Source organism: Equus asinus, chromosome 23 (genome assembly GCF_041296235.1).
Source record: "Equus asinus isolate D_3611 breed Donkey chromosome 23, EquAss-T2T_v2, whole genome shotgun sequence".
Lineage (NCBI taxonomy): Eukaryota > Metazoa > Chordata > Mammalia > Perissodactyla > Equidae > Equus > Equus asinus.
The window spans coordinates 45,240,843-45,266,016 of NC_091812.1; the positions used below are offsets into that span (position 1 = coordinate 45,240,843).

General features: G+C 34.8%; 1 long non-coding RNA gene across 1 annotated transcript; it reads right to left on the reverse strand.

Annotated features, from left to right (window-relative positions):
- Positions 1-3,549: 3,549 nt before the first annotated feature.
- Positions 3,550-25,025, reverse strand: LOC123280260 (uncharacterized). Its single transcript, XR_006519039.2, has 3 exons — positions 24,901-25,025; positions 24,409-24,500; positions 3,550-3,627 (listed from the first exon to the last, which is right to left on the reverse strand). It is a non-coding gene; the product is annotated as an uncharacterized lncRNA (long non-coding RNA).
- Between the last annotated feature and the right edge of the window lie 149 nt (positions 25,026-25,174).

Consider the following 25,174-nt stretch of genomic DNA (forward strand, 5'->3'; position numbering starts at 1 on the left):
CATAATACTGTAAAATATTTTACTTATTACTTATTATAAAATGAAATCCTGAAATTAAATTACTGATAAAAACATAAATAGTATCACTTATTTTATATTGGCAGATTAAGCTCAAAAATTTATACCAACTTATAATCACAGCTTTCCTACAATTGTTGATTTCATGATATATGATTAAAAACTATGTAGAGAGAATGATAAATAATCTTTGTTTCATCAGTAGGAAAATATAATTTTATAATTAATTTTCAAACGAAGCCTATGTTTAACTTTGGCTTTTTTTTCTTTATTAGAAAATTGTATCTCTTTCTAAAGAGTTTGTTGATACATTGTTTTTATTAATATTCTCTATTCTTTATGATTTGCAAGCACTTAATTTACAGAATATCACTGTTGTGGGTCATAAATGTTACAAATTTTTTTTTTAGTAAGCCACAATTTTAATTGTACTTTAATTATGTTTTTTATGAAGTACTGAAATATTTATGTGTTCACTGAAATTTTCTTCTTTTTTCTTTTTGCGTTTTTTTTGTTTGTTTTTATTGCTTCAAAAGGCTTACTGCATTACATATCACATAATGGTAAATTATAGTTTGTGTTCTTTTATATGATTTTTCCCCCTTTATCACTGTAATTCATTTGAAATAGTTAGTATTCTCATTGTCCTTAATTCTTTTTTTTTGGTGAGGAAGATTGTCCCTGAGCTAACATCTGTGCCAATCTTCTCCTATGTTGTATGTGGGATGCCACCACAGCATGGCCCAACAAGCAGTATGTAGGTCCACACCTGGAATCTGAACCCTCGAACCCCAGACCATGGAATCAGAGTGTACAAACCTAATCACTATGCCACTGGGCCAGCCCCATTTAATTTTTAAATGATATGTCATTTTGGTTTTGCTTTTCCTTGGGTCTGCGATTCATTTATCTAATTTTTACCTTTTAATAATTTCTAATTTTGCTTCACTGTGCCCAGAGACAGAACTTTTTTTAACAGTAAGGGTTTCCTTTGTAGTTTAGCACATAATCTGCATTGATATAACATTTGGCAAAACTGATACAGATATTCTTTCATGCATGTTAACTATATTCTTTATCTAACACTTCCCTATTTGATCTACCAAAGTTCAAGATTTATTGAAAACTATTAATATTTTTTGTCTATGTCTAAGTTGCTTTTTGCATATTTAGAAGTCATTTAGTTTGACAATAAAAACACGATTCAAAACAACTATAACTCAAAGATACGTTAATTTTAACACTATAATAGAGGCTTGTTTTGCCTATGAACATAATAAAAAATCTTAATCAAATTATAAGTTACAGTTAACTAAATCTTACATGGAAGGTGAAAAATTGATGCTATAGGAATGCATGGTTTAGCATCAGAAAATTCCTCACTGACATTCACTATGTAAATAGAATAAAAATTTTAAAAGTTGTGATCATTCTAACTGGTGGAGGAAAGCAATTCAATGAGGTTTAACAGCTCCTGATTGTAAGTATCTTCATCTGGATCCCTCAGATGCAGAGCCTGATGCAGGAACTTAAGGACTGGATGCTTATTTGGGAGGCAATCCTGGGAAGATAGAATAAGAGAGCAGGGAAAGTAAAACATCAAGGAGGAAAAACTAACAAAGAAGTTGTACCACCAGCAAAACAAAAAGCAAGCCACCAACTGGGAGAAAATATTTGCAAATCATCTACCCAATAAGGGGTTAGTTTCCAAAATATGTAAAGAACTCACACAACTCAGCACCAAAAAAATGAACAAGCTGATCGAGAAATGGGCAGAGGATATGAATAGACATTTTTCCAGAGAAGATATACAGATGATCAACAGGCATATAAAAAGATGTTCGATATCACTAATTATTAGGGAAATTGCAAGTCAAAACAACAATGAGATATCACCTCATACCCATCAGAATGGCTATTATTAAAAAGACAAGAAATAGCAAGCATTGGAGAGGATGTGGAGAAAAGGGAACCCTCATACTCTGCTGGTGGGAGTAGTGCAAACTGATGCAGCCACTATGGAAAACAGTATTGAGATTTCTCAAAAAATTAAAAATAGAATATCATATCATCCAGCTATTCTACTTCTGGGTATTTATCCAAAGAACATGAAAACACTAATTGGAAAAGACGTATGCATCCCCATGTTCTTCACAGCATTATTCACAATAGCCAAGACTTGGAAGCAACCCAAGTGCCCATCAATGGATGAACGGATAAAGAAGATGTTGTATACATATACAAAGGAATACTATTCAGCCATAAAAAAACAAAATCATGCCATTTGCCACAACATGGGTGGACCTTGAGGGTATTATGCTAAGACAGACAGAGAAAGACAAATAGTGTATGATTTCACTCATATGTGAAAGATAAACAAAGAAACACATCCATAAGCGAAACAGATTGGTGGTTATGAGAGGTTAAAGGGGTGGTGGGAAGGCAAAAGGGCATATATAAATGGTGATGGAAGGGAACTAGACTTTTGGTGGTGGACATGATGCAGTCTATACAGAAGCTGAAATACGATGATGTACACCTGAAATGTATACAATGTTATAAACCAGTGTGACCTCTAAAATAATAAAAAAATTTAAAAAATTTAAAAAAAAGAATGTGTAATGGGCCTGAATAATGCCATCTGCAACTGGGAATCCCAGGCCTTTTCTGAGGAATCCTATAAAAATGACTCAGAATAGTTCCTCCAAGAGATGAGAGACTGTGACAGAAGATGAGTTCTTAAGCTTTTAACAATTTCACAAGCTACTAATGTTTGAAAGATATCCTACCATCAAGTTGAGACTAATAAAACTGAAAATAAAATCTACTACTGAAGAATGTAGCATATCACAATATGGTAAATCAACAATTCCACGTGATCTCTGACCATGAGCAGAACCTTTTCCTTGAAAAGGGTCTCATCCTCTCAAGAAAAACATAGGCTTTTTTATATAGTCCCGTGTTTGTTTCAGACTGAATTGATCATAAAATTAAACAAAATACTCTGATGTTTCTAATGAATTAAACCAGTTAGTTATCGCCAAAAGTTAAACTGAGATTTTTACTGTGAAATTAACCTAGCTTTTCCTAAAAAGAAAAGGTTGGCATAACTATCTAAGTGAATAAACGTCCTGTTCTCAGCTTATTTTTGTGATGAAAGAAAAAAGATCATTTAAATATGGCCATAAAATCTAACATAGATTGTTTTTCTTCTCACTAACTGCAGGGTTAGGTTATTTTCTTCATTTTTTCATAGTTTTCATGGTGTTGTAAACCTGCATGTGTCATTCTGTGTAACGTGCCTGAGTAGAGGTTACAATGATGGAAAGACAGAAAAGGAAGAAATGGAGTGACAGTAGTTACAAGAAAAAGTGGTAATCATTGAAGACTGAGAAAGGGAAAGAAGGAGGTACAAGAAAAAGTGAACAGATATTTGTGGTAGGGGAACTTTTTACTTCATCAAAATGTGACATTAAACGTAAAACAACTTCAAAACATTATTATTTACAAAAACAAGTGAAATATGCCATACCTTCTTTGAGACGTTTCCTTAAGACATGCCCATGGTCTCTGAATACTTGTTCATTTGAACTGAAGGTCTTTGACAAACTGAAAGTATAAATGCTTTTTCTGAAAATAATTGAATTTTCCCTGTCCATTTTCAGTCTTTTATCTAGATGATATTATCCACTTGGAATTGTCCTTCTTTCTTATCACTGTAGTCTTGATCCTCTAATCTTGTTAAATCTAATTTAACAAGTTAATAAATTCTAAAATTTTGTGAAAATGAGGGTAATTTCAAAAATAAATTTTTAAAAATGTACAGTTCTAATGTGTACATAGGAAATCCAATAGAATCTACAGACAAACTCTTAGAATTAATAAGCAACTTTGCCAAACAGTTTTTAGGCACAAGGCTAATTTTCAAAAGTCAATTTTACCAGAAAATACAAGTGAAATTTTAAAATACCATTTTATAATAGCATGAAAAATATTTTATACCTTGAACTAGATGTAATGAAAACATTCTATTTTTGTAATGGATTGTTGTTACAGGTTGTATTCACTTTTTGAAAATGTATCGACCTGTGCACATATGAATTGTGCTTCCAATAAAAGTTTCTCTAAAAAAATGAATTTTTTACTGAAAGTTTTTCTCCCAAAGCTTAGCTGGAATTGTCATTTATGATTACAGTATAATTGGCAAATCTTTGTCATAAACCAGAAAGTGGCATGCTATATCAGGTCATTATTGTGAGGCTCAAGAGAATGCAGAATTACAATAAAAATGAAAACTTAAGGCCATATTTCTTATTTATGCTGTTCCAAATATTCTCATTTTTATTTTTACAATGTCAACAGGCATACCAGCCTGTTGACAATGCTATATTTGCATATATACATATTTCAAAAACTAAGTGAAAAATATTTTCGTATTTCAAAAACTAAAGTTGAATAATTGATTTTATACATGCATTTTGTACTACATATTTTGAGGCATTTGGTAGTAATTGTTTTGATCACAAATGTTACCCATTTAGCATTACTAAGACCTGAATAATTTAATTATTTTTGTAATATATAGCATTTTAAATGTCTATATGAAGAAGCTTTCTGTTGCATAATATTCTACCATAGGCTTTATATTTCTGTAAATTGAAAATTAAATTTAAATAGACATGTTCTTCTAGTTTTTATTCAAGAGCATGTCAAGTTTACTAAATAATTCCAAGGCCATTCTTTTGTCTATTTGTGAGATGACTAATAGAGAGAAGATAGAAGTTTTGTTTTGTTTGCCCTGGCTAGTGGTTGGCCAATTAAAACTTAGTAATAAATTTCTGTAATGTCTATCACCTTGATAGAAGCTTTGAAAACATCTTACAATTCCAGAATGCATATCTTTCTATACTACTTCTCTGACAAAGATATTTGAAGAAAATTCTAAATTCAGACTAGATGTCAACAGAATTATTTCAATTTATTGTAATTCCACAGTTTAGCTTTAACCTTTAACCACATTGGATTTTCACTATAGATACCCATACCACTTATTTTCTCTCTCGATCATTACGGAAAATACGTGCATATACTGTTGTATTAGTTTCCTAGGGCTCCCATAATAAAGTACCACAAACTGAGTGTTTTTAAACATCAGAAATTTATTCTCTCACAGTTTCAGAGTCTAGAAGTCCAAAATCAAGGTACCTGCAGGGCCATGTCCCTCTGGAAACTGTAGAAGAGAGTCCTTTCTTGCCTCTTCCTAACTTCTGGTGGTGGCCATCAATCCTAGCCTCTCCTTGGTTTGGGACAGTATAACTCCAGTCTCTGCCTTGTCTTGGCATCCTCCTTTTGTCTCTTTCCTCACATGGCCATCTCCTTATATGCACACCAGTCATATTTGAATTAGTGGTGCACGCTACTGCAATATGGCCTCATCTTAACTTAATTAATTACATCTGCAACAATCTTATTCCCAAATAGGTTCACATTCTAGGGTACTAGGGGTTAGAACTTCAACATATAATTTTTTGGGGGATGCAACTCAGTCAAAAACAACTGAAATACGTTTTAGAAGAAGATATGGATACTCAGTGGGACATCAAAATTGACAGTGAGTAGCACTGTATTTCTACAGGAAACCAGGAATTTGCTCTGCAGGCTCCTCCTTCTCTGCCTGAACTCTAAATGTTAGAGTGCCTCAGAGGGATTCCATCCTTAGTCCTCATTTCATTCCTATCTATCCTCTGCCTAATTAATCTCATCATTGCTGATGACCATTGGCCTGAACTCATTCTGTCGCATATGTCTAATTGTTCTTATCATTAAATGAGTGAACATCTGTGGAGCTTGTGCTGGTACATTTCGAGTGCTGGATGAGGTTGGGTGATTATTGCTACTCTTCACTATGAACGAGCATTAACTTCAGTAACATTTTAAAAATGAAATTTAAAGGACCTGTTCAATGAATTCTAAATCAATTGAGATTTCTCACTCTTTAATATGTTCTCTTCCAAATAAACTCAGTGCAAAAAAGCATTCTGTGAAGTAGATAGGTGTCACCTGATGTGATAAAATAAACACTAACAGAAGTGATATTCACCAATAAAAGCAGACTGTGAGTCATCCATTTGAGGAGACAGAAATTAGGGCATGTAAACTGATATAGCATGCTTTATAAAAGCAGTAATAGATAAGAAGAACAAAACAGACCAATTTTCTCCAGAAAATTCTTGAACACCTTACAACACATGAACTTTCTAAATCAGTAAGACTATTGGTGAGGGAAGAGCTTTTGTCTCTCCTTGGGGTTGGAAATTTTTAATCAATTAACACTTAGTGCCTGTATAAATGAACCCAGGTGAAATCAGCAAAGAAACCATTCAAGCAACATAAAAAATGGTAGAAAATAACAAATCATTGTTGTTTATAGCCACTATGTTTTGGGCTCCTTTGATATGCAGCAAATGAAAACCAACATACTGACTGAGCTAGGCATGGTATGAGAATAATGTAATCTATGAAGATTTATCCTTTAACAACAATATAGAAGACAGAGTGTTGCTGCCCTCATAGAACTACCATATGTTCCACCAATTCCACTTCTGGGTATATACACAAAAGAAAACTAAACACTGCCTCAAAGAGATACCTGCACTCCCATGTTCATTGAAGCATTATTTACAATAGCCAAGACATGGAAGCAACCCAAGTGTCCATCGATGGATGAATGAATACAGAAGTTGTGATATGTATATACAATGGGATATCATTCAGCCATAAAAAAGAAGGAAATCTTGCCATTTGCAATAACATGGATGGACCTTGAGGCATTATGCTAAGTGAAATAAATCAAATAGACAAAGACAAATACAGGATGACCTCATGTATGTACATGGGGAATCTAAAAAACACACAAACTCATGGAAAAAGAGATTAGATTTGTGGTTACTAGAGGCAGGGGAGTGGGAGGTGGGAGGATTGGATGAAGGTGGTCAAAAGATACTGACTTCCGGTTATAAGATGAATAAGTACTGGGGCTGTAATGTACAACAAGATGACTATAGTTAACACTGCTCTATAGTATATTTGAAAACTAAAAGAGTAGATCGTAAGAGTTCTCATCTCAAGGAAAAAGACATTTTTTGTGTCTATATGAGATGATGGATATTAACTAAACTTATTATGGTAAACATTTCACAATACATATGAGCCAAGTCACTATGTTGTACACCTTCAACTTATACAGTGCCTGCATGTCAATTAAATCTCAGTAGAACTGAGGGGGAAAAAAAGACTGAACAAAATCTAATGGCTAATGAAGAAAAGGTCCTGCCGGAGCTTTACACCAGTTACCTTTCTGACAGATGGTGCAGGAAGACACCTCTTTTTCCACACGGGAGTGAAATTCCCCCACCAATGTGGGTAGAGGAGTGGATTTAGTTTCTCCCTTCCTTGCTGAGTGATATTATAGAACCCGAGAATAAATTTGGGGTCAGGCAGCTAAATGGCCATCTGAGTGTCTCCAAAGTACATCTGAGTGGATAAAACATCCAACTTGTTTCCAACTGACCTTTCCACACTGAGGAGCTTTAAATTGGGAGATTTTAAGTTCCTCAATGAGGGGGTCCGTTGGCAAGTAGAGCAGTAGATTTAAGATCTTGTCTCATTGTGGTGAGATTGGAACAGATTTATGAACTCCCAGCTTAGCATATTTGTCAGACGGTCAATTTCCTTTTGCTTTGGGAGTTCCTACCCTAAGTATAGCAACCTCCTTTGACAATAATAAAGTTTTTAAGAGGACAGACCCCTGTGGGAGGAGACAAGCTTGACCAAAGTTTAGTAAAGACAAGGCGAAGGGTAAGAAATGAGTAACTGTGAACACTTGGTCAGGGGTCTTAAAGGGGACCAAGGCTGTGGTGATGGGTAATTCCTTTATACTGGTAAAATTACACCTCAGGGAAAGGAGAGAAGGGGTGTGACTGTCCCATCCAAATTTGGTTTACTCAAAACAGCTTTCTCAAATCAAGAAAGGGAGAGAGATGGGAGGAGAGATGAGAGAGCAAAGAACCATAGAAATCTAAGAAGTAGTCTGGAAAGGAATTGTGACTATTATTACATATTATGTCCATCCTGACTTCTTTTTACCTGTCAAAATTCCCATTTAGAATTCAAAACGGGGTGCATATTTCGTTTCATCTGGAAACCATTCCCAGAATGCAAGGTTTAGCTATTTTTACTTCCTCAGAATATTTGTAGCTCTGTAAAGAAGTCCATCAAAGCACTTAAAAAATATATTGGATTCACTGGTTTAGATTTTTTTCTTTCTCTCAATAGACTGGGTTCCTCGAAATCACAAACCATTATTTTCTTAACTTTATACCTGCTGGCTGGTACATTGACATTCAATATATGTCCACTTTTTGCTGTTGTTATTGACATGCCTGACATTGTTGTCTTCATGAAGTTCTGAGAGAAACATATTTTTATTGAAAAACATCTTTACAAGGGAGCACTACCTACACTGCAGTTTCTTATATATATTGCTACATAAGAAATACACCTCTTAGAATGAGACTTTAACAAGGAAGATCTCTGTCTGGGTTTTTCACATATTAAAAATCCACTTAGCAATGATGTCTTACTTTCTACTATGATCAAACTAAATGCAGAAGAGTAATCAAGGAATTATTTTCGTTACCAAAAGTCAAAGCCATTTTTTTGCAGAAATAATACATTCTCTGCTCTAGTCTAGCCTGATGACCTTTGTGGATGCTCGGTTATCTGCAGGTGGATGCACTGGAAGACTGCGAGAGTATGCTGGTTTAGCAGTTCTGCTGTGGTCATTCCCCACCTAAGACTTTCTCCCTTTATAGAGAGTTTCAAGGATTCTGGATCCCATGCCTGTGATTCAAGCAATGAGCACAAGGCTGAGCACAGATATAACTCCAATGAATAGGTTTTGAACCACAGAAATGATTGCAATTTTATTACATATACCTAAGAAAGTCTATTCCCAAGTATTCATATTTCACATAGGGCATGAATTACTTTAAATGGTGTTTTGATAAATTAAAGCCAAGTGAGCTCTCAAGAATTTTATATATTTTTCCTTTTATCCTTATAGTATGCTGAAATCACAGACATATCAATACTTATTAATATTATTAATTTCAGGTAAAAATAAAATAAAACCCCTTATACTATATTGCATAAATGTAGAATGTGGGACCGTGTCTTTAAATGCTATTTTCCTGTTAGCCCATTGCTATAAGTTTTGCTTCTCTAAGCTTTTCTTTCTACCTATTATTCTTCCTCAAAGGAACGCTTTGAAAATTAGTTGCACTTCTGTAAATATGATTTAGATTCCTTATGGAGAAAGCACTCGGAAAATGGAATACGTAATACATGTATTCAGTAAATTGTTACATCAAATCATAATCTAGAGAGATGTTTATTGAGTTTGCAAAGTGCAGAAACCATAAATATACCATCTTAAAATGAAATCTTACAAAAACAATTTAGGAGGAAATCGGCCTCCATTAATAGTACCTTTTTAAAGGTTCTGCTTTACACCATCTTTAGCAGCTAGAGTCCTTTTCTATTTGCAGTTCCAGCTACATAATTTAGATTAAATTGATTACATCTTAACTTTGTAATATTAGTGAATTTCCATAGAATGGCATATAGTGGTAATCCCTTCCTTCACAAACATAAGTATTACAACTTTCTCTAGCTTTATAAATACTTCCAATTTATGGTGCCTGACTAGAGAACTCGCTTCTTCCTCAAATTGAAATTATAGAAGAAACTTAAGCATTCACTCTAGTATTAAATAATTGTAAATTATCATGAGCAAACCATAGGCACGAGAATTTCTCTATACATAAAACTCTTGAAATCAGACTGAATGTAAAACTCAACAAAACTAATTAATTAACAGCCCTATGTCAGCCAAAGAAACGACCTCAGAATAAACTAGCTTGTAGCATGAGCAATGGCCACAACAACTCAGGGTGTGAGGTAGGAAATGGACACTGGAGTAGTAGTGCAATTGCTTGGTCAATTAATTAAAAGGCTGTGGAGTAAATGATTCTGTCCCTCCTCTCAGAGCTGCCGGCCCCCAATGTTTTCTAAAGGGCTAAAACTGCAAGTCACTTCCTAAAGGGTCAATTTGGAAATGGGAAAAGAAGTGCAATGCCTCGAATCGCCCAAACCACTGTCAAAGCAAAGAAACTCCACACGCAGAATATTATCTCACTCATAGAAAACTTACTTAGCCACACATGTAGCCATGGATATCTAGTAAGTTCTCACAAGAATCTATATTTTTCCTCAGGGAAACAGAGATTATCATCTGTGGATGAACAGACACAATTAAATTATCAATACTAGTCAAACTAGATGGTTACTTATAAATATGAATAACCAATGCAGCTGGAAAACATAAAAATATATAAAATACACATATACATATTTACATATGATTCATTTAAATGAGACTGGACTATCAAATTATCTGTTAAATACAAAAAATACATACTTTATTGTTTTTGCCTCTTTCCATGAAGAACAAAAAAAAAATGTGTCAATGATCTACTTCTGACTTAAAAATAAATCTCATAATGCTTAACCTTTTCAGAAAATTGAGATTTTAATTTAATTTTAATAGGCAACATATTATTAAGATAACCAATACAAATTACAGACTTCTTGTTAGAGCTAAAAATTACCCACAAAATAAAGATATAATCTTTATAATTGGGTGTGTGACAGGAATGTTGTTAGAAATGACTTGCAAGAATAGCTTTAAATGTTGAATAGCATACATCTTTCTGCAGCTGCATGGGGAAAAAGAACAATTTCTCATTTTTATCTTGTGAGATTTCTTTGACAAGGAGGTAGGAAAACCTATGACTTTCAAAACTTCAAAGCGCTAGGATTCCGTTAATTAGCAATGAGAGTCAAATAAAATATGACTAAGAAACTCAAACCCTAAAATATGGAGACAAAAGGGGCAAACTCAGTCTGTGAGCAAATGGATTACAGAAAATGCAATGTTTTACACATATAGCCTTTGAAAGTCTTGCTAAAAACTTAAATAGGTAAATGGTATTCTTACGAGGAGTAATTTTAAACTTCATCCTAGTCATTGAACATTCAAACAGAGGCTTGTAAAAGTTTAAAAGATTGGCACAGATGATAGTTCAGGGACAATCTTCCTCACAAAAAAAAATAAAAATAAAAAAAATTGGGACATATAGCCATGCTGGAAAATAGTTTTGCAGGTTCTTGTACGGTTAAGTGCACATTTACCATAAAATTCAGCAACTGAATGCTCAGATATTTATCCTGAAGAAATGAAAACTTATGTCCACATAGAAACCTGTACGTAATTATTCATAGAAATTTTGTTTGTAATACTCAAAAACTGGAAACACAGTCAGCGGTGAGCAGATGAACAAACAATAGTTCATTGATACAATGGAATACTACCCAGTAATAAAAAGAAGCAAATTATGGCTATATGTAACAATTTGGACAGATCTCAAGGGCATTATGCTAAGTTAAAAAAACAAAAGACAAATATGGAAAGGTTACACATTGTATGATTCCATTTATATATATAATGTTCTTGAGACGACACAAGTAATGGTGATGGAGAACACACACATCAGTGGTTTCTAGGGGTTAAGTTTGGAGGGAGCTCGTGACTACAGAACTGCAACATGAAGGAGTTGCTTTATGACCAAATCTGTATCCCGATTGTCGTGATGGTTATATGAATCAATATATGTGATAAAATTTTATGTAAATATACATCTCTCCCCCCCAAAATGAGTGCCTGTAAAAACTGTCAAATCCAAATAAAGTTTGTAGTTGAGTTAATAGCAGTGTACTGATGTAAATTTCCTGCTTTTGATAAAATATTATGGTAACATAAGATCATTCTGTAATACAGTCACTCCGTAAGGTGACTCTTGTGAAGATAAACTATTTCAAAATGAAAAATCTAAATATTTAGAATGTATCTACCAAAAATATCTTTATTTTAATCGGTCTGAATTCTTGTTTCTGTCTCTAATTAGATTTTAGCATCAGTTGGTTATTGATCGAATTTCTCGTTTATGGCAATAAAACCAGGTCATAAGCATATGAGCATTACCTGTGTGTTTTTCTCTGTTTTCTATTAAAAACAAAACCACTTGCAAAAGTAGGATGGAAAACCCCAAATATTGCATAATGGATGATATTTAACCTCTTTAATTCTATTTCTTCACTTTCTATCACAAGGAAAATAGTGTCTATTTTATTGGATTGTTTTGAGAATTAAATGAGATAATATATTTAAAGCATTTTTGCATATATAAATATTTATTACGTATTATAATTATTAATGAACAAATAGATACATACTACCCAAAACAGTGCATAATAAGGCAATTTTAATCTTTTGAAATAGTTCATCTCTGGAAAATAACAAGCAGGTTCTAGAGAAAACCACATGTTCACTAAGAGAAGTCACATTTAATTAATCAGTTTTCTTTATATTTGGTAGGCTTCTCTTTTCACTTCATCCGTTTTCTGAAAAACCTGGAAACAGCACTCTGGCTCACTGAATCTTTGAGGAAATACATAGAAAAATAAAATCAACTGCCAGCAAAAGAAAATATATCCCACTCATGGGGGAGAAATGACAGGAGTTGTAAACTGTGCCTTCACTCATTCAACGTACATTGTTGAGCTCCTAATACTTGCTGGCAACTGATCTAAACCCTGGCCCTCAAGGGACTTACATTCTTGTAGGGCATACAAACAAAAACCAAAATCAGTAAGTAAAATACATGATGCATTTGATAATGATAGGTGCTAAGGAGAAAAGCAATGCAAGGGAAGGGAATAGGAAAGTAGTAAGAGTAGCAATTTTAAATATGTAGTCAGGGAACGCTTCATTGAGAATGTTATAATTGAGTAAAAGTCTGAAGGAAACGAACAAAAAGAGCAAGTACAAAGCCCCAGATCCAGGGACATTGCTTTCCAGGCTTGTGGTCCAGGAACTGCTAGGAGACCAGGATGACTGGAATGGAGTAGATAAGGGGAGGATGAAAAGAGATGAGAGCATAGAGGTAACAGTGGACCAGACCCTGTGGAGCCTTGTACCTGTTGGTTGAAAACAGGCAGGCAATAACTACTTGGACGGATGCTAGAGAGTCCTGAAACACAGGGAATGTCACACAGACAGCTAAGTACCCTGTCCATGGGCCATGGTTGTTTGAATGATAAAAAGCACTTGAGAATGGCTAATAAATGGCCATTATTTTGCTGAAGATTGTTAGGGGAAAGCAAGTGAGGAGTTGCTGGAACATAGCAATTATTGCCTGGAAATAGAAGATGAAGATAAGAAGAGATATAAACAAGGATTCCTTAACTTTGTGTCCAAGGGCCATGAATTGCCAAGGGGGAAAAAGAAAGTTATCAAATCTACTGGCATTTTATTTTTATACTTGTAAGTTGATATTCCATTATAAGATGACTGAAAAAAATGAGGAGAGATTTTCTTTAGAGAAAGGATACAAGTCTCTCTCCCATGGGTGCTATTCTTTATGGATATAAAGATAAATATGACAAGATTCATAGCCCAAAAGAATTTGCAATCTAATGGACTAATGTTTTTTGGTCAAATAGGCACTAAATATGGAAACACTTTATGGAGAATTTTAGTTGCCACAGTTTAGAAATCAGGAATACTTTATATATGGTCATTAATTCAAAGAGTACTTTATCTCATCTTATTATTTTATTTTCTCAAGAAGGCCTTAGCACATTAGTAATTTACACAGCCAACAAGTGGCATAGACAGGATCTGAATTTAGTTCAGCAGGACACTCCAATCCTTGCTCTTGCTCTACACCAAAAATCTCTTCAGGCCACAGATGTGAAAAGGATCAAGCTTTAACCACTCTCATCCCCATTAAGAGCCACATTTAACTTAGCTGACTTACTGCATGGCCAATATCCTCTTCTCACCTAACGTCTGCATAGTATTTCTACCGACATCCTAAAAAGAGGTTGATATTTCCAGTTGATAGGAAATAGGAACTGCGAAGTTAATGGCATCTGGGTAGCTCCAATGGACGGAGACAGAGAGACACAGTAGAAAGAATGGGTGGGTCATTTTCCTGACATTATCTAGAGATTCTCATCAGGCATCTGAACCAAAAAATTGGGACACGTATTTTAACAAATAAGAGTATATTTTTTAGTGCAAAAACTGTGAGCATTATAAATGACAACTGCCGATGCCTCTAGTAAAATTTAAGTTGTATGATATATATACACATATGTCATATTTTAACGTGGAAATGATCTTAAGAATCAAAAATGTACATTGGTCCTTTGGGTCACCTGCCAGGCTAAAAAGAGAAGAACCAAACTAATGGCTTTCCTAATTGAAGAGTCATAAGGGTAAGATAAACTATCTGCCACCTTGTAGATAAAGAGCTCAGTACATGCACAGGCAGGTCTACAAGATGAAATGATGGCAGATTTGTAGCTATGATAATTCCCAAGGTTATAAGCTAGCAATATTTTGGTGTATCTTACATTATATCTATGAACTTCACAGTGATATAATTTAACTCCAGTACCACAGCTTATAACTTACTTTACACATCATGTGTTATTTGAAGACCTTTAATTTTGTTAATATGTTGGCTTTTATTTTAAAACATATCTTCTTTTGACAGCTAAAATGGAATGAACTTTTTTCTCCATAAACAAAATCTGTGATAGCAGATCATTCAATACCAAATTTCATCAAATCAAATTTTATCTCCTGCTGTGGATCAGAAATTCATGAATATACCCTGTTTCAAACATTTATGGCTAAATGCTTAATACAGAAGTTTAAGTGTATAATAAAATCTAATTGTTTGCCATATTGAAAACTTTCTAATGACAATGATTAAAGGTCCTTATAGAGTTGAAAATTAGAGTTTAACTTTGTTTTACCTGCATTTGAGAATACACTGAAAATTTACTTGTCTGTGAAATAAAAATTTAAACCCCCAGCGAAAATAGTCTTAAAGACTATACTAATTAGTTTTTGTGTAATTACATTTATAGCAATCAGTGTTCGCTCTTAGTGTTCTTTGGTAGTATTTGGTAACATCCATTGTATTCTACATTCTTTCAAAAACAAATAGAACAAATTGCCTGATATTCTTCCTACAACTTCAAGCTCATGATGTCATATTTTTGACCTTTAGGTAAGCAAATTCAAGCTTTATGTGATCCAAAGAAAAAGTAGAATGTTATAAAACGAGTGCTTTGAAATTATTTTTATTGCATTAAAAGTAAATATTTAGCATGATTTTCTTATAATAGTCAAATGAAAGTGATCCATCTCTGAAACTATGCACACAATAAAATAGCCTACTATATTCCATATATCCTTAGATCATCCTCTTCTGTTTTACATATACACAGTACACTCAGTTCCCCAATTAGATTCTAGGGTCTTAAGACATACACTGCCTTCCCTTCTTCTATTGTATTTTTGTTATTCCTCAGCAAAGTTGATGGATGCACTGCTGATCCATAAGCATTGTTTTTTAGATGGCAGAAGCTAGTACTATATTAAATACTATTTCTAGGAAACATACATTTTCAAATTATATTTGATCATATGGTCCCAAATTTATTGCTTTCTTGGGCTTTAGTCAGCAAAAATAACTCAAGTCATCAATTCTATGTGTGTAATCCATTGTGAAGAACAGCTAAAATTTCTTCTACTTTTTATCATTTGTTTATGAAGCAATATAATTTTTACATAATCACTTATGTACAGATGTTCTAATAACTCCCATTTTATAGAATAGGAAACAAATTCAAAAAGGTTAAATTATTGTCCAAACAAAGATGTTCCTCATCTCTAGTCATCAATACCACTACATGAATACATACTAGAAAGGCTAAAATAAAAATTATATATATGTAAGTATATGTGTGTGTATTTATATATTTTTTTATATACCTACACAGACAATATATATATACACACACAAACACACTGACAATACAAAGTGCAGACAAGGATATAGAGCAACCAGAATTCCAATACATTGTTGCTGGGAATACAAAATTGTATACCACTCTAGAAATTTGCTTGGCAGTTTCTAGAAAATTAAACTAACACAATATTTGCCGCAGCTGTTTAATATTTAACCTAGGTATTTACCCCACAGAAATAAAAGTTTATGTTCACACAAATATCTGTATACAAATGTTTACAGCATCCTTATTCATTTGGGAAATTTGGATTTTATTCATCTGGCAAATAAACCAAATGTCCTTCACTGAGTAAAGAGATTTTAAAAACTGTGGTACATCATACAATGAAATATTGTTAGCAATAAAAAGGAATGAACTCTTGATACACACAACTTGGATGACCCTCAAGAAATGTTGCTGAATGAAGGGAACTAGTCGCAAAGGGTTACCTACCAGATAGTTCCAGCGATATGACATTCTCTGAGAGACAAACTACAGTGGTGGGGTGCAAAGCTGCGATAGCTAGGGTCTGGGTGTTGGGGGAGAGTATGACTATAAAGGTTTTTAATTTTGGAGAGATGGAACTGTTCTGTATATTGAACTATTCTGTATACTGAGGTGATTACACGAACTTGAATGTGTGTTAAAATTAATAGAACTGTATACCTAAAGAAAAACTAGTAAAAATTACTATATAATATAAAAAATAAAATTAAATAGATATACACATGTATATGTACACACGTATATAGATATGTGCAATTGAACGAAGGTTATAGTACTAGGAAGTAGTGGACCCAAGATTAAATATTGCTTTTTGATTATGTGTAGAGCCCAAACTTCATGTGGAAAATTATTTGCAGACACATTCTATCTGTATGTAATGTAGACTATGTATACAATAAACCTCTAAAGAGAAGAAGAATATGCCAAGGGTATTGTAATATATTGGGTTCATAAATAGGAATGTGAAATTTGTCACTTAAGCTAAAAGGAAAAGACAGGAACCCAGAAATAAGAAAAACACAATGAAACTCCAAGACAGTAAGGAAAGCGTTCTATTATTTTTCCACTAGTTTCTCTCTCCAAAGAAGCTAGACAAGATGAGGAGGACGTAGAGCATCTCAGCCACTGCCACGACAATTGGATGAATTAGAACATTGTCTTGTATGAACAAACAACAACTCTATAGTACAGATCAAAGAAAGGAGAACGGGTCAGAAGAACCACAGTTAAAATTAATATTTCAGTGTATGTTACAGAGATATTTTGCTATTATTTAAAATTTTTTTTCTCTTCTTCTCCCTGCGTCTGTGAGTATGTAAGCAACTAAATGGATCCTGAACAACTCTCCAACCATTTCTAAAATATAATGATTTCTAAAGAAGCTGTCTAAAGGCTGCCAGATAAACAAATTTCCCAAGATATTATTATTTTGTTTTCTATTAATGTGACTTTAAGTGTGGCTAAGAATTTTATCTACGTGCAGCATTAATAAGAAATATCTATTTAAGAGGGTTAATTGGATAAAAATATTTGTTTAAGAAACCTGATTATTAGGCTTCCTGTTTAATACAGAATTACACTTGGCTGTTGGAATTGACTTAAACGTCCAGGAAAAAAAAAAGTTGTTTCTGATTGTACTGACTTCTCCACTGCATTCTACCTTTATTCAAATCAAAAGAACCTTGTGAATTGAGGGAAAAAAATGATAATGATGTAGGCCCAACTATTACTGCAGTCTATTTACTATTGAATTTGCGTCACAGCATTAACATCAACTACTGAGGCCACATTAGGTGAGTGACTCAGTTTTGTAGCTCAGTTTGTCATCTGTACCAGGGGACATACAGGGTCAATTACCCTGTCAGGGCCTCCTGTGTGCTGGCTGCCTGTTAGGCAGTTCTAGAGTTTGAAAAGGTGGTAGGATATGAGCACACAAGTGACCCAGCGACAGAGGCCAGGAGAGTTTGACGCAGGATTCATGGATATTTATGTACACAATGTGCCTGCCACTTAGTGACTCTGCCATCTTAGATAAATCACAGGCTCTCTCAAAATGCCATTTCTTCTCTTAACAGGGACGAATACTTGTAATTCTTACCTCAAAATGTTAAGAGGATCAGAGATTAACGGAAAAGCATTGTCAATTTTGAATAAAATGTATCTTTCATTTGTCTTTTTTTTAGGCGACCCCATTGTTTAAAGAGACATGGATACTGTATACATTCAGTTGGAGTTCTGATTATAATATAATAAAGAAGACAAAATGACACAATAATAGAGAATAAAGAAACTTACACTACTTCATTATATTTCAGTGCAGGTAATCTATATTAAACAAAGAGTTGTAATTAGGCAGTGCTTTAATGAAAATAATTAACATTATATGGATTTCACTTAAATCTTCAGGATTTCCAAGTAGTTAGCTTATTCCAAAGACAAAATGGTAAAGTAACATCTCTTTCAAAAACTGACCCTAACCAATGAGACAGTTAAGAAAGTATTCATGAAGACTATGATTTACCTCCCTACATTTTATTAAATGCCAAGTAAACAAATGCAAGTGAGAAAAACATTTTAGAAATAGCTAACTTGGACTCACCTTCTGATATTATTCACAGAAGCTTTTAGTCTGTTTTTTTTTCCCCCAAATTCTATGTGGTAATGATTAAGATTTAGTTCCTTATCTTAGCTCACTTGATAATGACTCCAAGTTCCCAATCAGACATACTTTTCCAATTAAAAATGTTAATCAAATTAGGTACTATCTTTCATTAGCAGCAGAGTGAAATAAACTAGTATTTATTAAGCACTCATATTTAAGGTGAACTAGGTTTCCAGGGGGATTAATATAAAGAATAAATTATAAATGTTTGTTTCAAAGGGCAATCTATGAGGGTGGACTGTAACCCCAGAATAAGCTAAGAAAGTCTTATAAAGGAAAGTTGCTAAGCTCAGTATTTAGAAAATAGATAGGCAGAGACTATGGTGAACACCTTTTCAACTTGACTGAATGATACAAACATATCTCAAAGGCAGAAAAATACAGAATTTACTGAGAATGAGTTAGGCTGGTTTAACAACTTTGCGAAAAGCAGTGATGGGAGGTTTATCACAGTAGGTTGCTTGGGACAAGACTGTTTAGACTGTGGAATGCTAGGTTTAGGTGTTTTAACTTGATACTGTTCTCAAAACGGGAAGTCATTCAAAATTTCTGCAAAAGGTTAAAGATTTATCAGAGTAATAATGAAAAAAATAGAGATGGAAATGTCAGTTAAATTGAGGGGTTTTTTTCTCTTTCTTTTTTTAATGTGAACAAGAGATACCTAATGCTGTGACTCTAGTGGTATTAAAAGAAAACAAAGGAACATGCATATGAGAAATCCTGTGGAAGTACAGTAATTAGGACTTAGGAACCCAGGAGAGAAAAGAGAAGACAGAACTAGTCATCAAGGAAGGACAGCTTTCAACTCCAGGGAGCTTTGAGAATTGGGATATTGAGAAGAGGAAGTCTGAGTGTGTGTGGGGAAGTATTTTAAAAGCCTGTTGAATTTGAAGTATTAAGAAATTTAAGTGGAAATATCTGGAGAATCATTGCAAGTTGGGAAATGCAGACTAAAACTACAGAAAGAAGTCAGACTGGAAAGAATAATTTAAGGGTCCAGGGCACAGAAGTAAGAGTTGAGGCTGTGGACCTGAGTGAGATCTCTGATGGAAAGCTCATGAAGAAAATGCTCCCCAAGAAAAACCTGGGGAATGTCTATACATTATGCATGAGAGTTGAGAAAAAGCATCAAGGAGAGTTGCATACTATGAAATTTAGGGGAAGCAATATTTTTAACAAAAAAGAAATGACCAATTGTATTGTCCCCTACAATGAGGTCAAAGAAGGTAACAAGAAGGAGACAGCTGGATTGACAATTAGAAAGACTCTGTTAAGAGATTAAGTTCGGAGAAGCAGGGATGAAAATAAGATTAAAAGGAGTTAAGAAATTAGTATTCATCAAACACTCACGAAGCAAGAGGCAGAAAATAATGTACTATGATTTCCATAATGTTTGCAATTCAAGCTTTTAATTCATCAGCTAATTTGTGAATGAGTTATATCTAGCCAGAAAATGGAATTGTCATTGAAACCTAGATTACACACAGCCAACAATAAGGACTGTAGACTCTGGCTGCTGGAGTGGGGATAAGGAGGGGGCACAGAGAGCAATGAGTGCCATGAGAGCCAATGGAGAACCCGCCTTGTCTGTGAAGGGTAGGTCAGGCCTCTCAGGGGAAGCAGCCTGGTAACCAAAATGCTGCTTCCAAAAGGATAAATAGGTATTTGCCTGGAGAAAAGCAGATGGATATGGAAAAGGAGGAGCACTTGGTGTCAGGCAGGTATCTCAGGGGAGAGACACCAAGTACCCAATAGCTGGGAAACTGCACACATCAGGGTAACCTGAGAGTAAAATATTGAGGGATTGGTGAGAAATTATGAGAGCAGTGCAAAGCGAGGCTGAAATGGAAATCATGACCTTGTGAGTATTGCTAAGAAACTCTAACTTTCCCTTGAGTACAAGAAATGACAGGATTCTAAGCAGGGGAGTGATATTTATCTCAGTTAATCACAAGATTACCCTTGCTGCTTCCTTAGTTCATGAAAAAGGAGAAAGGCAGAGAAAACGAGCACAATCAACTGTCAACCATGGGACAACAATTTATGTGTGTTTCTTCTAGTTTCGAAATTTCTGAAGCCTCTGAGCACGGATATTATGAAACTTACAAGTATGCTGAATTTTAGGTTTATGTTATGGCTTACCTCTAATTTAAAAAAAAAAAAAGTTTGCGTATTCCCTGAAATTAAAATATGAACGACTTTAAAAACCCCAGGAATCACTATTCATTGTACAATGGACTTTATTTGGATCTGAGGCCCAAACCAGTATGACTCTGAGAAGCCAATGGGAACAAAAAGGAGGGGTGCTCAACAGAGAAGTTAGCACCTAATGATTGCGTCCAAGCGCATAGATGCTCAAGTGAACTCTTCCCTGTATTTGAAGACATCTAACCATTTCTCCAGAGCAGTAGAAAACATTCCTATCACTGGAATAGACCACAAATAACAATTGACTGACTGTGGTGAAAAGTAACCAGTCATTCTGGAATCACTTGCCTACACAACTAGCTTCCAAAAATAGAAGAAATAAAATACAAATTTCCACCCAATTATTTCATTTGTTCAGGGTTCAGAGTTCTCACAAAGCATCTTTAAATCTTGATGAGTACCAAGAATAGATATATCAATGTAGCTGTGCAATATATTTTCTTGAATCCTAGGTGAGGTACCATACCCATAATTTTCAAGAACTACTGCCCAGGGGAAGAAAATCATCAGTTGGAAAAACAAACTAACAATTTTTAAAATTACTGAGGGCTGGTTACTAGGAAGTTGATTTCCTGAAATGAATTATCACATTTAAAATTCGTGACCCAAAACTGTTGCTCTTCTCAGCTGTGAGGCTGGAATCTACCAGCAGCGTGTGTTGGAGGAAAAATACTTTTTTTAAGATCTGTTAATTTAACTTATGTAAATTAATTGGCTGAAACATGAAGTAAGAGTGCAGAATTTTACCATTTGGATGGCTTTATTAACTGAAAAGTCAGGTGTTGAAATACTTTTAAAGCTCTGTTATTCTGTTCTCTGCTGGTGTAATGTGGGCAGATTCTCACTTTTAATTATATTGTGTATAAAAAAAGGAGAAAAACTAAATGGAAAAAAATAAAATATCCTGTATCAGTACTTTTTTGCATGGAAGCTTATGCCTACAAAGAAATATGGCACTTGCTGTCACAAAACCAGCTTTGTCCTAATGACAATCCCACAGTCACAAATTATTATGACAGAATTATTTCCTTTTTCAAGATATTGCTTTCTCTTGCAAATAAAATTGCTTATTACTCTACCATCAGCATTCACCATTATGCAATAGTTACTCCTACCCAGAAACTCTCTAGAAAAATCATAACAAACTTTGACTCTTGTCGTTTCAGAGAGCAACTTTTGAAAATAAAGTACTGACACTATTTGATGAGTAATTCAGAATTGCTGGTTTTTCAGATTATACATGGTCACTAATTCAGGTGTTACAACTCTTCCCTCCTCCCCTCTTTAATCCCACTGCTAGAAAGTTAAATTAAAAGACTGGATTTCAACTCACTAGTTATTCCTCAAATTTATAATAATGTTTTCTTGTGAGAAACTATGCTATCACAACTAGTGTTTCATTGACCTGATTCCTCAAACGTTGTAGACATATAGCAGTTTGCACCCCTTTTAAATAAATTATGGACCTATATCTTTGACATGGATTTTAAACACCAAAAGATACTTCTAAAATTCCTGTTTTGCTTTAAATTTAGCAAGCTAAATGTTGAATGAACATACATATAACATATACATAAAATAGTTATCAAACGATGCATCTTTTTATACCTATTTCCAGATTCTAATGTTCTTGAGACTCCTTTGGACATATATAAAAATGAATGTAAAGTTTTCTTGGAAATGTAGTTAATAATGTGCAATTGAAATAATATGAGATGATGTTTATGAAGTAAATAACTATGATTCAGTGTTTTAACAGAAAATGTGAACGAGGATGAGAAAACATAGCATCATTATAAAGTAGAGAACATATTCTGATTTAAATTGATATGAAGCATCTTCAGAAAATATTTAAGAATTTCAAGAAGGAAATTCAGTGCAAATGTAAAAAGCAGCCTTTTAGGAATGAAGCGAGGGAGGTGTGGCAGGGGAGTAAAAGCTGGCGACCAGTCTGCAGCTGAGCTATGTCTGCCGAGTGTTAGTGACTTGAGTCTCAAGCATCAATAAGGCAGACTATTCAGTGCATGCCTGAAACAGAGGCCCGGTAGAATCAAGACAAACACGACATCCATCATGCTCTCAATACCCAGAGACTGCGCTGTAAGTTACCTCTGTCTCAAACTGCAACGATAAAAGGCTTAACCGCTTTAGGAGAAAATATTGCCACATGTGAAAATGGTTCAAGCAAAAGGGTTCACTTGCTAGAGGCATTGGAAAAATGCTTGCAACTCATGCAGATGAGGAATGGGGAAAAAGCAGAGGAGTCTTAAAAACAGAAACTGTAGGAAAGAATTCAGGATAATGTACTGGAAAATAAAGAGAGGTTGGCTTTTGATGAAAAGCGCGAACTCTACACACAAAAGGAGGCTTGTAGTACCTTGCAAATGAGCCCAGGGACCCCTGTGCCTGGCAAGCCTGACTAGCTAACAATGCCTGTCCACCAAACCAAGCATTATGGGTGAGTTCATTATTATGAGTTAGTGTCAATGAAGTGGAACATAAGGAGTGATTTTCCTGAGATTTCTTTTATATGCCACGTTAACATATCAAAAAGCTCCATAGATGGGGGTAGCATTGCAAGTTCAGGATTACTTACTGAGTTATGCTATAACTTATATTTGTTTTTTCCTTATAAAAAATGTCTTCACATTCCCAGGTTGTTTAACTCTCATCTCTCAAGACCTATTTTAGAGATCAAGAAATTTTGTAGAAAAGCTTATTTTTTTGAACAAACAGTGATTTCTATGAGTCAGACACTGTACAAGACCTAGGACAAAAATTGAGTCAAAGAAATGTGGGGCCTCTTTTGTTGAAGTTTAATAAGCATGACAGATATTGGCTGTCAATGTCAAATATTTATTACAACAAATACAGAATAATACAATTAGAAATCTCAATTTCTTTGAAGCAATGGCTGGGGAGCTATGACTATGAGGGCTAAAGCAGAGGGATCTGATGGTGTCTCAGGGCGTGTGGCATTTAACTGGAGAAACGATATTTGAGTAGGAGTTAAAATGATAAAGGGATGAAGTGGGGTGAAATTCTAGGCAGAAGGAAGAGCAGGCAAAATACACTGAGGCTGGAAGGAACACGCCGGGTGCTATCTAGAGCAGGTAGTACAGGTAGTAAGGAGAAGAATAGGAGACCAGGACATCACACAGAGGCTTGTAGGTCAAGAAGGCGAAGACATCTGCTTTCTTTTCTCTTCTCAAAACCCTCTAGTATCTTTGAAATATATTCCAAATAAAATCCAATATCCTTACTGTGGCAGATTCTATTTTCCAAATGTGGCCTCAGCAATTACCAATCCCCATGCTCTTCGGCAATGTGATCTTGCTACCTCCCCACTAAGAGGGGAGATCTTGCATCTCTCCTCCCCCTTGACTCTGGATGCTTTGGTGACTGTTTTGGCCAATAGAATATGACAGAAATGATACTGTGCCGGTTCTAGAAACAGCACTTACCTAACTTGGCATCTTCCTCTTCTGCTTCTTGAAATTCTTGATTTTGAAACTCTTACTCTTGGAATACCCCTTCTTAAAACTCAGACTTCATCCTAGAATAGGCTCAAGACACATAAATAAGCCACACATAGGCTCTTTGTTTGCAAATCCTAGATAAGCTTCCAACCAATAAGCAACATCAACCCAGCCAAGTGGCATCTACATACAGCCCAGTTGAATCTTCAAATGACTACTGGCCCTCCTGACATCCGAGTATACTCACCTAGAGAACTGTAAGCAAGAATCCTGCCCCCATCTCCCCGCAAAATGGTAACATAGGAGAACCCAGCTTCCCTGTCCCTAACAAAGATCAAAGATGAGACATCTATCCGTGAACAGAAACAGCTTCGGGCAACCTCCAGAGTCCACTCAGGAGGTTCTAGCAACACCGTGGAGCAAGAAAAATACTGAGAATAACTGCACATGAAGAGAAGGAAAACAATTTCATTTTACCTGCATCATCCCATCCCCCAAGCCAGCATTGTTTAGCGCCAAGAAGGAACTTCCAGCTAGAAAGAGTTCCTCTCACAAGAAAAGGAAGAGCAGGATGAGCAGGAATCAGCCTCTCTAGCCTTGCAAGGGACTGTTGAAAAGTTCCACTTCAGTTTTACTCCTCCCAGATTGGCAAAGACAAGACACAATGAGCCAGCTAGGAACAAGGAAGAAAAGCAGAGGCTATTATTAGCAGACATGCAGTAGAACTATCATGGGTCACAGAGACCTTCTT